Here is a 17683-nt window from a genome sequence, read left to right on the forward strand (position 1 = left end):
ATATAGTTAATTCTGCTGTGAATCCAAATTAGTTTGAGCACATAAAAGGGTTTCCATTTTCTCAGACCAACTTGAATGTTTGTATGTTTTGGGGGGAGGTGCTGGAGAGAAAACTGTATTTGCCCTCAGAGTTTGCAGTTTGTTTTGAAGACAGGAGACCACACATGAAAGGTGTAAGAACAGAAACAGACACTTATAAAAAGAGCAAATTAATGATGTACAGAGCAGAGGCATGTCTTAAAAGGTCCCAGGAATTTTTCCATAACCTAATTTTTTTTTTTTTTTACTTCTGTCCTTCATCTTTCATAGAGCTCGTGGTTCCTTTGGAGTTTTTCAAGCTTAGAAATACATAAAACATTGGTAGAAAATAACAAAAACAAAATGGAAATGAAAAAGGAAATTGCTCGTATTTACTGATTTGTATGATTTTCATCTAAACTGCAGAAAAATTGTCCAGGAATTTTTACACAGTAGAGCTGTGTATTTTACCATCAAGCTAATGGTGGAGAAAGACTCAGGGTTAGAAGAGGTGTGGACTTTTTTCAGAAGTTACCCCTTAAGTCTTTTGTTTACATAGAAAAAAGTGACTTTGGGATAAATTATATTACATTCTTCAAAAACAAAAAAAAGTATTGCTTACACCTGACATATAGGCTGGAAGATTCGGTTGAAATGGGAATGACTGACTGCTGATGTGTACTGTTTTCTTTTGAGGGGCAATAAAAATATTCTAAAATTAATGTTTATGATGGTTGCATAATTGTACAAATGTACTAAAAACATTGAATTACATGTTTTAAATGGGTGAACTGTGTAGAATGTGAATTATATCTCATTAAAAAAAACTTGACCTCTAGTGAGTGAACACTGTGGTAAAATATATGTAACATAAAATTTAACATTTTAACTAATTTGGGGTCTACACTTCACTGGCATCAAGTACATTTTACAGCGTTGTGCAACCATTACCACTGTCCATTTCCAGAATCTTCTCATCATTCCAAACAGTAATTAACTTTTAATATGCCAATCCAAGTTTAGAAGCAGTAGTCTTGACCTACTTGATTTTATTTTATTTATTTTTTTTTTTTAAAGATTTTATTTATTTATTTGAGACAGAGAGAATGAGAGACAGAGAGCATGAGAGGGAGGAGGGTCAGAGGGAGAAGCAGACTCCCTGCCGAGCAGGGAGCCCGATGCGGGACTCGATCCCGGGACTCCAGGATCATGACCTGAGCCGAAGGCAGTCGCCCAACCGACTGAGCCACCCAGGCGCCCCTTGACCTACTTGATTTTAAACCTTTAGACTTTTTTTTTTTTTTTAAGATTTTATTTATTTATTTGACAGAGAGAGACACAGTGAAAGAGGGAACACAAGCAGAGGGAGTGGGAGAGGGAGAAGCAGGTTCCCTGTTGCGGGGCTCGATCCCAGGACCCTGGGATCATGACCTGAGGTGAAGGCAAATGCTTAAAGACTGAGGCACTCAGGCACCCCTAAACCTTTAGACTTTAAAAATACTTGGTCCTCCCAAATCAAGTTTTGTTTCTCTAAAGTTTTTAGCCTTTTCCATTTGTTTCCCCTCAAACATGCTTTTCCTTTTGTGTTCCCTCAGATAATGGCATCACTGTTTATGAAGTTGTCCAAACAAGAAATCACTATTATATTTTCTTTGCTTCTCCATTCCATATATTTAATCACCAGAGCCTTTAGATTGTGCCTCCTTAATATCTTTGAACATACTCTGTATCCCCACTGTTACTGACTTGACTTAGACTTCTATTTTCACATGGATTTAATAGTCATAGAGGGATCAGTCAAGAAAAAATGAACTGGAAGAATTAAGATAGATAAACAATGCTGAAAATTAGAGACCTCCATGCAGAAAGTTCCAGTGCAGTGTGATGATTCTTGGATGCCTTTCCTGAGTACTCTAGTCCACATAGGTCTCCTTCCTATCCAAGATTCATTCATTCATTAAACATTTATTCTGTATCTTCTATGCTCTTTAATGATTTGTAACATTTCTGTCTACCTTCAAAATATATCCCCTATCTACTTTTCATACCTGTTGCTGTCACCTTAGTCTGAGCCACTGTCCCCTCCCATGCCCTCTCTACTTCTGTCCTCACCTCTGTTTAAATGCAGCACTCTGGGTGATCCTGTGGAAACATAGGAGATCTTATCAATCTTCTGTTTAAGAATTCTCCCGGGGACTCTCCTGCTTCTCAAAGTCAAAGTCAGAGTCAGATCCTTTCTTAAAGTGAAGACTATGAATCCCTTGTGATCTGGCCCCCTATGGACGTTCTGTTCCAACCATGCTGGTTCACTCTGCCCTAGGAAATGCCACGTGTGCTTTTGCTGCTGCTGCTGCCTTTTTTTTTTTTTAAGATTTTATTCATTTATTTAAGAGAGAGAGAGTACAAGAGCGGGGATGGTCAGAAGGAGAAGCAGACTCCCAAGCCGAAGGCAGCTGCCCAACGGAGCCACCCAGGCATCCCGTGCTTTTGCTTCTGGGCCTTGGCACTTTGTGGAGATAGTGTTTGGCTCATCCAGGTTATTTCTCACACATCACTTGAGTGGGCTATTTACCTTTTTTGTTGTCCATCTCCCACATCGGAATGTATGCTCCATGCAGGCAGGAGTTTTGTCTCTTTCATTCCATATAGTATATCCAGGGCCTAGATGTCTGACACACACTGGGTGGATACTCAGGATATATTTGTTTAATGGTTGCTTGCCTAGCACATAATCCGTTCTTCCCTTTCTGTGTCATCTTCCTAGTGACATTTTTGTCTTTGGTGTAAAGACTATGATGCTACTTTTCTATCTCCTCTATTTCTACCAAATATATGCTAAAATAAATGAAATCTTTATTCTTTATTTTTATGTACTAGATTTTTTTTTTAGCAGTTTTATATCTTAAAGTTAAATAAGCCTTCAAAAAATGTTAGTAGTCCCCAAATTGAACTTCTTTAGGTGTTTACTTTTATTTCTTTAAGAAATCCTGAAGCAGGCTGTCAGGGGGAGTAGGCAGGATGACAAAGGGGCTGATGAACTCAGTGGCAGATTTGCCGTGATCACTGAGACCAGCGGCCCGTGGCAGTTGGTTGGGGAGGTGGGAGGTGGGCAGAGCCTGAGGTAGCAGCTGGGGCTGTGTGTGGCCCGGGGAGTGTGCCTCATGAAAAGCAACCCCAGGGTCTTCACTGAACTCATTGAAGAATTTGGTTGCCAAGGAGCCCAAGTAGAAGAAATACGGAGTTTTGAAAAGTTAAAGCCAGTTGATGGGTTAATTTTCCTTTTCAAGTGGCAGCCAGAAGAACCAGCAGGCTCTGTAGTTCAGGACGCCAGACCTGACACGATATTTTTTGCCAAGCGGGTAATTAATAATGATTGTGCTACTCAAGCCATAGTAAGTGTGTTATTGAACTATACCCATCAAGATGTCCATTTAGGAGAGGCATTATCAGAGTTTAAAGAATTTTCACAGAGCTTTGATGCAGCTATGAAAGGTTTGGCACTCAGCAGTTCAGATGTGATTTGACATGTACACAACAGTTTTGCCAGACAGCAGATGTTTGAATTTGGTGCAAAGACATCAGCAAAAGAAGAAGATGCTTTTCACTTTGTCAGTTATGTTCCTGTAAATGCAAGATTGCATGAATTAGATGGATTAAGAGAAGGACCGATTGGTTTCAGTGCACACCATCAAGATGACTGGATCAGCACAGTGAGGCCAGTCATAGAAAAAAGGGTACAAAAGTACAGTGAAGGTGAAATTCGATTTAACTTAACAGCCATTGTATCTGATAGAAAAATGATATATGAAGAGACGATAGCAGAGTTACAAAGACAACTTGCTGAGGAACCCATGGATACAGATCAGGGTAATAATACGTTAAATGCTCTTCAGTCAGAGGTTACCAAAAATCAGATGCTTACTGAAGAAGAAATACAGAAACTAAAAAGATTTGAAAATATCAGAAGGAAGCATAATTATCTGCCTTTCATTATGGAATCATTAAAGACTCTAGTAGAACACCAGCAGTTAATACCACTAGTAGAAAAGGCAAAAGAAAAACAATGCAAAGAAAGCACAGGAAACCAAATGAAGAAGATGCTTTGCGATGTGTACACATTTCTGCTTCTGCACTTATTTAATGGAAACCATTAAGTATAAAGAACTTTGAGGGGCACCTGGGTGGCTCAGTCGGTTAAGTGTCTGCCTTCAGCTCATGTCATGATCCTAGGGTCCTGGGATCAAGCCCCATGTCGGGCTCCCTGCTCAGTGGAGAGCCTGCTTCTCTCTCTCCCTCTGCTGCTCCTCCCCCCCATCTCAAATAAAATCTTTAAAAAAAATAAATAAAAGAACTTTGAGCAACATCCTAATTGACTCTGCATGTTTGGCAATAGTACCAATCTGTCTTGTCTTTAATGCATGGACTCTTTCCTTACCTGCATCATGTGTATGTAGTGCATATTAAATAAAAATGATGTTACGAAAGTTTGTCCAGGGTGCCAGTGGGTTAAGTGTCTGCCTTTGGCCCCTCTTCGGGCTCCCTGCCCAGCAGGGAGTCTGCTTCTCCCTCTTCCTCTGCCCTTCCCCCTGCCCCTGCTCCTGCTCTTTCTGTCTCTCTCTCTCTCTCAAATAAATAATCTTAAAAAAAAAAAAAAAAGAAAAGAGTGCTTGTCCAATTCCATTATTTGACACTGGATCTGAGAACTTCTGTTGGTTCTGTGGATGTACACTATCATATAAATGGCAGATCTTGATTAAACTGGATCTCTTGTTTCTCCTCATTAATGAAAAAAAAATCTGTATTTTTTTTTTTTTTAAAGATTTTATTTATTTGGTAGAGAGATACACAGCGAGAGAGGGAACACAAGCAGGGGGAGTGGGAGAGGGAGAAGCAGGCTTCCCGCCGAGCAAGGAACCTGATGCGGGGCTCGATCCTAGGACTCTGGGATCATGACCTGAGCCGAAGGCAGACGCTTAACGACTGAGCCACCCAGGTGCCCCTGTATTTTTTTTTGATATCTATACATTTTGAGGATTTTGAACAGAGTATTGTCTTGAGAAAGTGTAGTTTTAATGCAGCTCATTTGAAAAAGACAAAAGTATAGTGTCTACTGATTTTCGCTGCTGCCAGTAGAAAAAGTAATAAACATCCCAGTTTTAGCAGACTTAAAAAAAATCCTAAAGCATATTCACAGCTACTGTATATGCACAGTTTTAACTCTTACTTGGTGAACTTAATATAAATTGGTCATTTTTCTCAAATCTGAGCACTTTTAATTGACAATATTGAATTTGATGGAATAGTTCATCATTTACATGGAGTAGTAATATGGTGTGAAACAAACTTACACATTTTATTGAGACTTGTAGATGTACATATTTAAAAAAAAATAAGTAGCAGTTTTAATGGGGATTCAACATTCAGCTGTTTTCCTTTAAGCTCCTGAAAACCCCAGAGACTTCAGAATATTTTTTATTACTGTTGGTTATCAAATCTAAATGTTCACTTGCCAACCCACTTCTTCTTTCTTGGAAGAAATAAAAGTTATTTTTAGAACTCTGATTTCCTGATTAAGTGGAGTCAGGAATCCCAGCAGTTCTCCGTATTAAAGGATATGCTTGCACATGTAAGGAATGTTCTGTTTACCTGGGGTTTATTTAGTTCAGGAATCTCTTAAGTCCTGGGACAAGTCCAGCCTTCCCTAAACTGTCTGCCTGCATCTACTCCCTCTGCTCAGCTTTACCCCTTTTAAAATGGAAGTCACACCCTCCACTTTCCAAAACAACCCATCCTTCTCTTCTAATTTATCAAAAGCATTAGTCCTAAGAAATTAATATTTTGCCAACATTACCATATTTGATGGTCAGATTATCAGATTTGAGTCTTTCTTAGAAAACACAGTCTCAAGAGACCGTGTTCTTTTGTGCATTGATAATATTACACTCACCCAGAGACAGTTAAGCTTTTTTAATCCCAAGTTGATCTCTCTAGTGAACGCTTATTCCTGCTGCAGTCCTACGGTAGCATCATTTTAACTTGTTCTCTGCTGAGTAGTTCTTTGCCCCATCACATGCTGATAATTCCAATTATAATGCCCCGTAGCTCTCCTAAAAGGCAGTCGTCCAGTAGGCAGTGGGAACCAGACTTGTTAGCGATACTTTGTGCTGGCCTTTCCTCAGTTTCTCCCTCTTGCAAAGTATGTAGAAGAAAAACCTGATACTAAAACGTCTAGGGAAAAATGACTTTATGAGAATGAAAGCAGATGCACAGGTGGAAAATAAATATTTTTATGGCTAGTATTGTCTGATTTGTGCCTTTATTCATATGATCATTTAAAAAGACAACGGAGGAAAGAAAGGAAGGGCCAGCCCCTTTATGCTTTCATTTCCTGCCTCCAGGCAAGGGCTTCATAACACTTCCCCTGTCTTAGAAATTCCTGGAACACACAGCACCAAAAAATTTCAGTATTTTTCCAGGTTTGTCTTGAGTAACAAAGGCTGGCAGGAGAATGCCTGAGACCACCCTGTAATATCTAGATGGTTCTATTTGGTTTTGTTTTTTAAGTAAAAGGGTGGTTTTTATTAAGGGTGATTACTTAAATAGTAGTTGGATATACTTAAGATTATAAATTGAGGGATCAGAAATTTAATCTCATTCCAGTTTTGTTTTTTTTTTTTTTTAAAGATTTTATTTATTTGAGAGAGAGAATGAGACAGAGAGAGCATGGGAGGGGGGAGGATCAGAGGGAGAAGCAGACTCCCCGCTGAGCAGGGAGTCCGATGCGGGACTCGATCCCGGGACTCCCAGGATCATGACCTGAGCCAAAGGCAGTCGCTTAACCAAGTGAGCCACCCAGGCGCCCCTCATTCCAGTTTTTTTTAACTTCCTTTGATTTTCCAAGTATTTAAATGTTAATTTTTACTTTTATTTAAGTATTAACGTTCCTACAGTAATGTGCACAAATCTTAGGCATACAGTTCAGTGAATACACACCTGTCTAACCACCACCCAGATCATGAGATAGAACATTTCTGTTTCCCAAAAAGCTATCTTGTGCCTCTTCCCAGTCTCCATTCCAACTTGCTAAAGATAAATTTTTTTTTTAAGTTTAAGGCATGCAACATAATGGTTTGTTTGTTTTTTTATGTTATGTTAATCACCATACATTACATCATTAGTTTTTGATGTAGTGGCTAAAGATAATTTTGACACTATTTTGACTTCTGTCACTATTTATTAGTTTTGCCTGTTCTTGAACTTCATATGAGTGGAATCATACATATAATACGTATAATCACTCTTTTGAATCTGTTGTGTATTATTCATCATTATGTCTTTTGAGATTTATCTGCACATTTGGGTGGAACAATAAGTTCATTTGCATTGCTGCCTAGTATCAAACAATAAATATTGTTAGAATATATTTCTAGGGCGCCTGGGTGGCTCAGTTGGTTAAGCGACTGCCTTCGGCTCAGGTCATGATCCTGGAGTCCCAGAATCGAGTCCCGCATCGGGCTCCCTGCTTGGCAGGGAGTCTGCTTCTCCCTCTGACTCTCTTCCCTCTCGTGCTCTCTCTCTCATTCTCTCTCTCTCAAATAAATAAATAAATAAATCTAAAAAAAAAAAAAAGAAAATTCTTTAAAAAAAAAGAGTGGCACTCTTGTATGTGTCTTTTGGTACACAATTCTGTTGGGTGTTTTTACCTAGGAATAGAATTGCCAGGTCATAGAATAGACATATGCTTAGGTTCAGCATATATTGCCATTTTTACAAAGTCCCAGTTCACAGTCTCACTAGCAACATCTTGAGAGTTCCAGATACTCTTTTGTCAATACTCAGTATAACCTTTCCAACACATTTTAATACATTTAAAAACACATTTCCAGAGGGGATTAGAGATGGAAGTGGAGAAAAGAAGAAACATTATTTATTCTTATTCAAATTAGGAACTGTATCATTTTGGGGCACCTGGGTGGCTCAGATGGTTAAGGAACTGTATCATTTTATATTAAATGTGTTTATTCATTTCTTCCTTTGCCTTGCTTTCTCAACCCAACTCAATATTTTGGCAATATTTACTACATTCTACCCAAGAAAAAAATGTACCAAAAAAGCAGGAAGAAGACCTAAGCAAATGGAAAGATATCTGTGCTCATGGGTTGGAGGACTTAGTATTGTTAAGATGACAGTACTTCCCAAGTTGATCTATAGATTCAACAATATCCCTTTCAAAATCCCAGCTACCTTTTTTGTAGAAATTGGCAAGCAAATCCTAATATTCATGTGGAAATGCAAGAGACCTATAATAGACTTGAAAAAGAACAAAGAGGAGTCTCATGTCCCAAAGCTGTAGTATCAAGATAGTGTCATACCAGCACAAGTATAAAGACATAGACCAAGAAATACAACTGAGAGTCTAGGCCACCAGGATGGCTCAGTCAGTCGAGCGGCTGACTCTCGATTTCGGCTCAGGTCATGATCTCGGGGTCCTGGAATTGAGCCCTGTGTCGGGCTCTGCACTCAGCGGGGAATCTGCTTCAGGATTCTCTCTCTCCCTCTGCGACCCTTCTCCTGCTCGCTCTATCTAAAATAAATAAATCTTTAAAAAAAAAAAAAAGAGCTATACAACTGAGAGTCCAGAAGTAAACCTTTTAATTTATGATTAGTTGGTATTCAACAAGACTGTCCAATGGGGAAAGAACAGTCTCTTCTAATGAATGATTCTGAGAAAACTGCATATCCACATGCAAAAAAATGAAGTTGGACCCCTACCTCCCACCATATATAAAAATAACTCAAAATGGATCAAAGGCCTAAATGTAAGAGCTAAATTTACAAAACTCTTAGAAGAAACGTAGATGTAAATCCTCATGACTGTGGGATTAGACAGGGATTTCATTTTTCTTTTTTTTTTTTTTTTAAGATTTATTTATTTTTGAGAAAGAGAGTGTGTGCATCCAGGGAAGGACAGAGGGAGAGGGGGAGAGAGTCTTACCGACTGCACCATCGAGGCACGCAGGCAGTGATTTCTTAGTTCTAACACCCAAAAGAACAAGCAACCAAGAAAAGTAAATTGTACTTCATCAAAGCTTTTGTTCTTTGAAAGACCCCTCATCCAGAAAGTGAAAATACAGCCCTCAGAATGGGAGGAATTTTGTAAATCATGTCTGATAAGAAAGAACTTTTACAACTCACACTAAAACCAATTAAAACACCCAATTAAAAAATGGGCAAAGGATTTAAATAAGTATCTCTCCAAAGAAGATACATAAATGGCCAATAAGCGCAAAAAAAAAGTTATTCAAATCTGTTAGACATTAGGGATTTGCAAATGAAAACCACAGGAAACCACTTTACACGCACTAGAATAAAAAAGACAGACTAACATTGTTAGTGAGGATCCAAGAAATTGGAATGCTCCCACGTTACTGGTGGAAATGTAAAATTGCCAGGCTACTTTGGAAAACAGTTTCCAGTTCCTCGCACAGCAAGCACGGAATTAGCATATTACCCAGAAATTTTCTTCCTAGGTATATTCCCAACCAAATTGAAAACGTATGTCTACATAATAACTTGTACATGAATGTTTAAAGCAGCATTATTCACAATAGCCAAAAAGTGAAAACAACCCAATGGGCATCAGCTGACGAGTGGGTAAACAAAATGTGGTGTATCCATGCAAAGACAATTAAAAAAGAATGAAGTACCAACGCATGCTACAACACGGATGAACCTTGAAAACATCATGTTAAGTGAAAGGAGGAAGACACCATGGGCCACATACCATATTTTTCCATTTATATGAAACGTCCAGAATAGGCAAATTCATAGAGACAAGAAGTAGATTAATGGGAGAGGAAATGGGGAACGACTGCTAACAGGTATGGAGTTTCCTTGGGGGGAAGGGGGGATGAATGACATACCGGTGATGGTGGCACAACTTTGTGACTATACTAAAAACCACTGAATTGTACATTGTAAAGGGGTGAATTTTACAGGACGTGAATTATATCTCAATAGAAGGAGGAGAAAAACTGGAGAGAGTAGAGTAATGAGGGAGTACAATTTATGATATAAGCTGTAATAATTTGGAACAGTCCAAATTAATGGAATAGAAATAAAATTCCAGAAAGGTAAGGAAAGGGCCTGCTGAAGAGAGGCCCTTTTAATACACTGTTAATCAGTTAGCTCTTATTTTATATTGGTTTTTCCCATGTGTGGTTTTATACTTTAAATATACCAGATTGCCCCACATGTATATCTTCCTCTAGATAATTGGTAATTGAATCATGCCCAAGATCTATATACAGCTAATGCATCTCCAGCTTAAGTTTAAGGCTAAAGAGAAAAGAAACCCATGCTCCCTGTAAAGAAATAACTTTAAGGCCAATAGTAGTTCTCAACTAACCAAGAACTGTGCTGCCTTCCTGAGACACATTGGGAAACATCTAGGGGCATGTTTGGTTGTCACAGACTGGGCTGTTAGGAAGTGGTATTGGCATTTATCGCCAAGGGGTTAGTGATTCTAAATGTTCTTCAGGACACTGGACAGCCTTAACCAAGAACTGTGCCCCAAATGCCAATAGCAGTCTTACTAAGAAATACTGGCAATGGTTGACTGAAATTTTCCAGGATGCCCCCCTTTGGAAGATGGAGCAGTGATAGAAATCTTAGAATGGAAATTTACCAGACAAGAGAACCAGTTCCAAACTCAGATTCGGCTCCTCACCATATGAAAATCGATACTGGAGAGACAAGTGATGGTGGGAAAAGAAAGGTTGCTTTATTCAGGAAACCAGCAACCTGGGAAGATGGTAGACTAGCGTGTCAAAGACCATCTTCCCCATCCAGGGCAAGCCCGAGGCTTTTAAGAGGGAAGGCATGGGAAAGGGGAGGGGGCTGCATGCAGGAGAAGCCAGCGTCCGGCAGCTACTCCTGAGTGGACATGAGCCTGAACAGACGTCTGGCATCAGGGCAGCTGTTTTCGCGTGGAGTCAGGCCTTATCTGCGGGAAGGTTGAGTCCTCCACGCCTCAAGACCAGTGGTCTGCAGGGCGCCTGGGTGGCTCAGTTGGTTAAGCGACTGCCTTCGGCTCAGGTCATGATCCTGGAGTCCCTGGATCGAGTCCCGCATCGGGCTCCCTGCTTCTCCCTCTGACCCTCCCCCCTTTCATGTGCTCTCTGTCTCTCTCATTCTCTCTCATTCTCTCTGTCTCAAATAAATAAATAAAATCTTTAAAAAAAAAAAAAAAAAGACCAGTGGTCTGCAAATCTCAAAGGAAATAAGTCAGGTCTGCTACAGATCAGGGACTTAGGTCAGGAAGCAAAGAATGCAGAAGCTTGAAGCAGTTTAACCCTTAAGACCAGTTGGTGCGCTGTTACGAAGGAGGCTACAGATGAAAGGAAGTCTCTGGGCACTGTCTCTTTCCCTAGGACCAGATGGACAGGGCCCAAGAATCCAGGAGCCGAGCGGCCTCCTGGGCCGGGGTGGTGGAGGCAAAGTTAGTGAAAGGTCCTAAGAGGCAGGTAAGTCTCCAGGGTATGCACCAGCAAGCCCTGTCAGTGACTTCAATTAAACAGTTACTCAGTTCTCCTTTTTCATTCCCGTTAACTACCATTCCCTTTCAAGACCTACTTAATACAGAAGCTGGAGTGGATCAGTGAGCAGTGGTTAAGGGCACAGTCTTAGAAACTAGAAGAACCAGTGGGGCGTCTGGGTGGCTCCATCAGTTAAGCCTCCGGCTCTTGGTTTCAGCTCAGGTCGTGATCTCAGGGTCAAGAGATCGAGCTCTGCATCTGGCTCAGCATCTAGTAGAGTCTGCCTAAGTTTTTCTCTCCCTGCCCCTTTAAAATAAATAAATAAATCTTAAAAAAAAAAAAGAAGAAGAAGAAAGACTAGAAGAACCAGGGTGTTCAAATCCTGGTTCCTCCATTGGAGTGACTTAGCACCTCTGGGCATTGGTTTAGTTTCCTCTGCTGCGAAATAACTCTTAAATTTCCTGTTTCTAAAAGGGAAAGGAGTGCAGCCCTACTAAATCTGTTCTTCCTCTCAGATGTAGAAAAGACGCTGTGGTTTACGTATTGAGCATAAAAGGAATTTTAATTCTCAGCCTTAGGTGTACTTGTCTCTTTGGAAAGTGTCATCGTGATTTTGCATCTGAGATCTTCTGCCATGCAAATAATTGACAGTTCTCGGAACTGCCATGGTGGCAATAGTTAAGGCAGACCTGATTCCCTCTTCACCTCGGCCCAGAATACTTCCAGGCTAGCAAGAGATTGAGCTGTTGGCCTAACATTGGATTCAGATGTAGCATCACCAGTAGAAGAGAACGCCAATTTAGATTAATATGAATCACCATATTCTTACATTCACTGACAGTAGACTATAAAGTAGTATCTTATCAGAAGATAAGGCTGGGTGGTAGTCAACCTGGTAATATTTAGAGATACAGTAGCTGAAACTAAAAGGAAAGGAAAGAAGGATTTATGGAGCCTGGCACTGTGCTTGCTAGATTACATCCTTTCTGTGCCTTGAAGAGAAAAGTACTAAGAGCTTCCATAATCATGGGAATAGCCTTTGAAAACATAGTTTGCATGTGATCTCATTTACCTGATATTATATAAACATTTATTTAAGAGATCTTTAAGATATAACCTCATTGTAGATTTCAGTGGCAACACATGCTTAACATAGGCAAAGTAAACACAGAATGTCCCTGTTTATTCTATTTTAAAAAATGCTTTTCAAGAGGAAAAACCACTGGAGTGAAACATCGTTCCTTTCCACTCTGCAGTATAATCCAACCACAGTAAAATATTAGAAAAAGTAACTTTCCAGATAGCAAAAATGAGACATTTGGACAGATGATTAAACTAAAAGATTGATAGTTAAGGGGCGCCTGGGTGGCTCAGTCTTTAAGCGTCTGCCTTCGGCTTGGGTCATGATCCCGGGGTCCTGGGATCGAGCCCCGCATCGGGCTCCCTGCTCAGTGGGGAGCCTGCTTCTGCCTCTCCCACTCCCCCTGCTTGTGTTCCCTCTCTCGCTGTGTCTCTCTCTGTCAAATAAATAAATAAAATCTTTTAAAAAAAATAAAGATTGATAGTTAAATTCAATTCTGAGACATAAAGTATTAAGAGATATTATGTGAAATATCCACAATGTAATGTGTTTAATAGTATAAATTAGAACAAGGTGTTGGGTAGTTTTTTTCCATATTTTATCCTGCCTTATGACCCTTACCTCGTGGTTAATGCTGAAAACTAATTGAAACCATTCTTGGGGCTACCTGTTTTGTTTGGGGGACCCTCAATTAAGAAAACCCTTATCTGCTTTGAAATTATGACCTTTAAGAAGAAGGGGGAAAAAAAAAAGAAGGGGGGAGTGGGGGAAGAAGTTCTTCAATTTCAAATTCTTCCAGCCCATTATAATTAATTGGGAAGTATAAGTCTGAAGAGTAGCAGTAATTTTATTTTATTTTTCCCAGGAAAGCAGATTATATCAGCATATCCAGGAAATCTAAGAAGATTAGGAGCTGTATAATGGAGTATGATGTGAGTTAGGGGATCAACTCTGGCTGAACATCATTTATATTTGTGTCCTTTATTTTGAAAGATTTCAGTTAACACCGGAAATGTTGTTTTTGAAGTTGCAGACTCAGACATATTTTGTTGATTGTGTTATAAGTTATATAAAAGCTCATCAGCTAAATTGACAATTATATTGCTATTTAAGCAGGTGAGTACATGTTATATTCTTTCAAGCATAACTTCTGAGTAGTTAGCACTAATGCCATTTAAGACAAAATATCTGCTGCCTTTTGTATCCCCTTACTTTGTACATAGGTCTTATCCCATTTTTTTAACCAGTCCTGAGACTTTAGAAAATTTGTAGCTCATAGAATACTATCTGGTCTGATTGATACCTGAGAGGGCATTGAAATTTCATTTGAGTGATAAACCAGTAGTTCCTTCAAACATTAAGTTTACATGGCTGAGTGAAAATCCCGAGGAATCTGGATTAAGACGTGATAAAATATACCTTTTGGAGAACATCTGGAATGCAGTTGGTTCAACTTCACAATCTGTTTGGCAGTGGTTAATATATATAGCTCCAAATCTAATCCTATTTCATAAAAGTAATGTAAAGTTATTAATATAGGTTATCAATAGGTAAATAATTGTGATGCCCCTCCTTTTTAGGTTTTCTCTTTCCTTGAAAGAATTAAATCTAATGATGCCATCACAATCTTTTGATCCTTCATCACTTCCTAAGCATAAAATTTATTGCAAAGAAGTTGAGGACTAAAAATGACCTATTAAAGTTATCTTTTACATTTTCTGAAAAATTAAATTATGTACTCCTGTTTCCTTTTCTTTCTCTTTTATACCATGCCACAGATTTTTACTGAAGAACTCCACAAACACAGCCACAGAGTGAGGTTTAGTTGTAAAGTTCAAGGGAATCAGTGTAGAGGTTTTCTCAGAATTGCTTTGCTTTTTATCATCCTTAAAAGTAAAGATTTATGTTTGAAAAGTAGAGAAGAATGCTGACCTCTTCTGTTACCATCTGTGTTCTTAAAAGAATAAAGACATTTTAAGAGTTAGTTTTTTTTTAAATAAGGCTAAACCTTCTTTTTTTACATGTTTTAAATCCCTATTAGAGGGGCATCTGCCTGGCTCACTTGGTAGAACATGTGACTCTTGTTGGGGTCATCAGTTTGAGCCCGTGTTGGTGTAGAGATTACTTAAAAAAGAAAGAAAGAAAGAAAGAAATCGCTGTTAGACCATTCTTCCAGCCCATTATAACTTGCTGCAGCTCCGCTAAGAAAACTTCTTCGAACTGAGCTAGCAGATTGGATTTAAGTAGCAATTACACTTCTTGCATTAGTATTAACTAGTATTTTATTTTATATTATTAAGGATCTTATTTATTTCAGTCAGAGAGCACGCACATGGCGGGGATGGGGTGGGGAGAGGGAGAAGCAGGCTTCCTGCTGAGCAGAGAGCCCAGCCTGGGGCTGGATCCCAGGACCCTAGGTTCATGACCTGAGCTGAAGGCAGACGCTTAACTGACTGAGCCACCCAGGTGCCTCTTAACTAGTATTTTAGATGATATTTAATTCAAAATGGGTAACTGTGTTGTCTTTAAAATTCAGCATCACCTTAAGAATAAGGAATAACTATGTAACTACTTCCCAGTATGTATAAGCGCCAGAGCTTACTGAATTGTCTGCAGTTATTTGTCTACTTTTCCTATTATTGTCTTTGAAATTATTTGGTTGAACCATAAGAAATTGCCATTTTTAGGTGACAGTCAAATATCAGCAGTTTCTGGTTCAGGCTACAACTTCTGTAGGTCCAACAGACCGCTTAATTTGTGTGATTCCCTACGACTGCCATTTCTGAGCCGACTTCTTTAGCATTGGCCTGACACCTCCGCTCAGTCTTTATTCCGGTACTCACCAGCAGAGATTGCTGTTTGCTGTTCAGGGTGAATTTATTGGAAGAATTGCTTTTCACTTGTCTCATACTTGCCGTGTCTCCTTAGGCTCCTGCACCCATTCATCCCTACCCCATTCATTGCCAGTAAGTGCTGTTTAAAAATAAGACACAGGTACTCTTACCCAATAAAGGGCTGAACACTTTAAAGTTTGAAAAATACATAATTGCTTGGTGTGGTGTAGAAGAAAAAGCACTGACAGAATCAGAAAACCTTGATCTGCCTCCTGAAAGGCCTTAGAGAAATAATTTAACATCCCTGGGCCTGTTTCTTTATGTGTAAAGTATAAATAGTACATTCTTTTATTATAACCATCTAAAAGCAGTCAGGATCAAGTGAAATTGAGCTGTTAATTCTTTTTTTTTTTAATTCTTTTTATTTTTAAATTTTATTTCAATTCCAGTGTGACTAGGATGCTTAAATACATGTTTAGGAGAGAATTCTTTTTAATCTAAACTTTATAGCTGCCAAAGTGAAGGTTGGTAATCCCTGATGTCCAGTAACATATGAGTGGATATACAAACAAAACAGTGGTGGTGTATCTTTACAAAGGAATACTGTTCAACAATAATGAGATGTGTAAGTTGGAGACTTTAAATGCTATTCCCACTATCTTCAGGTTGTGTTATGTGAGTGTCGTTTTAGATGTATTTTCTTCTGGGACTCTTCTTGTCAGGGAGCAGATGGTGATGAATAGTGAGACTGAGATTTTCACTTCCTTTCATTAAAGAAAACTTACTTAGAATGATATACTAATTGGAAAAGTTAAGGTCTGGGGCACTTGGATGGCTCAGTCAGTTAAGCATCTGCCTTTGGCTCAGGTCATGATCCCGGAGTCCTGGGATCAAGCCCCGAGTTGGGCTCCCCACTCATTGGGGAGCCTGCTTCTCCCTCAGCCCCTCCCCCTGCTTGTGCTCTCTCTCTCTCATAAATAAATAAAATCTTTAAAAAAAAAAAAAAGGAAAAGTTAAGGTCTACATCCTTAAGATTTCTTTTCTTGATAATTTTTCTTGATATTCTTGGAGAAAAAAAAAATTTTAACTAGTTGGTTTGTGATGAGAAAAAGGTAGCAAGTTGCAAAATTATAAAGTGGGTACAGAAAAAAAAATAACATATACTAATATGCAAGTGTTTCATTAAATTTTTAAAAAAATCTTGAGGGGCGCATGGGTGGCTCAGTCGTTAAGCGTCTGCCTTCGGCTCAGGTCATGATCCCAGGGTCCTGGGATCGAGACCCGCATCGGGCTCCCTGCTCCACGGGAAGCCTGCTTCTCCCTCTCCCACTCTCCCTGCTTATGTTCCCTCTCTCGCTGTGTCTCTCTCTCTGTCAAATAAATAAATAAACTTTTAAAAAATAATAAATAATCTTTAATGAGATATCATTTGTATACAGTAAAATTCACCAATTTTAAGTGTATAATTTCATGAGTTTTGACAAATGTATACAGTCAGGTAACCATACCACAATCAAGGGCTAGAATATTTTTGTCACCCCCCAAAAGTTCCCTCATACCCCTGTGCTGTCAGTTCTCTCTCCACTCCCTGGCAATCACTAATCTGTTTTCTGTATCTATAATTATGTCTTTTAGACTTTTCCTATAAATGAATGCATACAGTGTATAAGCCTGCTTCTCCCTCTCCCACTCCCCACTGCTTGTGATCCTTCTCTCGCTGTGTCTCTCTCTGTCAAATAAATAAATAAAATCTTTAAAAAAATATATATGTGATTATGGATACACAACTGTTGTCTGATAGAAGTTTCAGGGAGATGGTGACATAAAATCAAACTCTTAAGAGGAAAATTTGGGGCTCTAATGGCTCTACATCTGGTCATATGTATAAAAGTATTTGCAGCTTGGTTCATTGGGATGAATATTGAGGTTGAGAGACCTAGATTCTAGTCTCAACTGTGCCTTATTACCTTGTGACTGCAGGCCAGTCACCACCTTTGTGAGAGGCTTATTTGTGTCTGGCTTATTTCATGTAACATAATGCTTTTGAGATCCATCAGCATTGTTGCCTGTATCAATTGTTTGTTCCTTTTTATATATTTCCTTTCTCCCTTTATCGTGTTTCCTCCACCTTTCTGAATGTATGGAGGGTATTTATAATAGCATTTTGTACATCCTTGTCTCCTGATACTCTGTCATTTCTGGTCTGTTTCTGT

General features: G+C 39.1%; 1 protein-coding gene and 1 pseudogene across 1 annotated transcript in view; both read left to right on the forward strand.

The window, feature by feature from the left end:
- Positions 1 to 17683, forward strand: part of SPTLC2 (serine palmitoyltransferase long chain base subunit 2) — a 97409-nt gene that overhangs the window by 62416 nt on the left and 17310 nt on the right. The gene's annotated exons all lie outside the window — the stretch shown is intronic.
- LOC145723385 (ubiquitin carboxyl-terminal hydrolase isozyme L5 pseudogene) lies at positions 1308 to 4721 on the forward strand (annotated as a pseudogene).

This window comes from Leptonychotes weddellii, chromosome 9 (assembly GCF_054177405.1).
Source record: "Leptonychotes weddellii isolate Sample4059 chromosome 9, ASM5417740v2, whole genome shotgun sequence".
NCBI classification, from domain to species: Eukaryota; Metazoa; Chordata; class Mammalia; order Carnivora; family Phocidae; genus Leptonychotes; species Leptonychotes weddellii.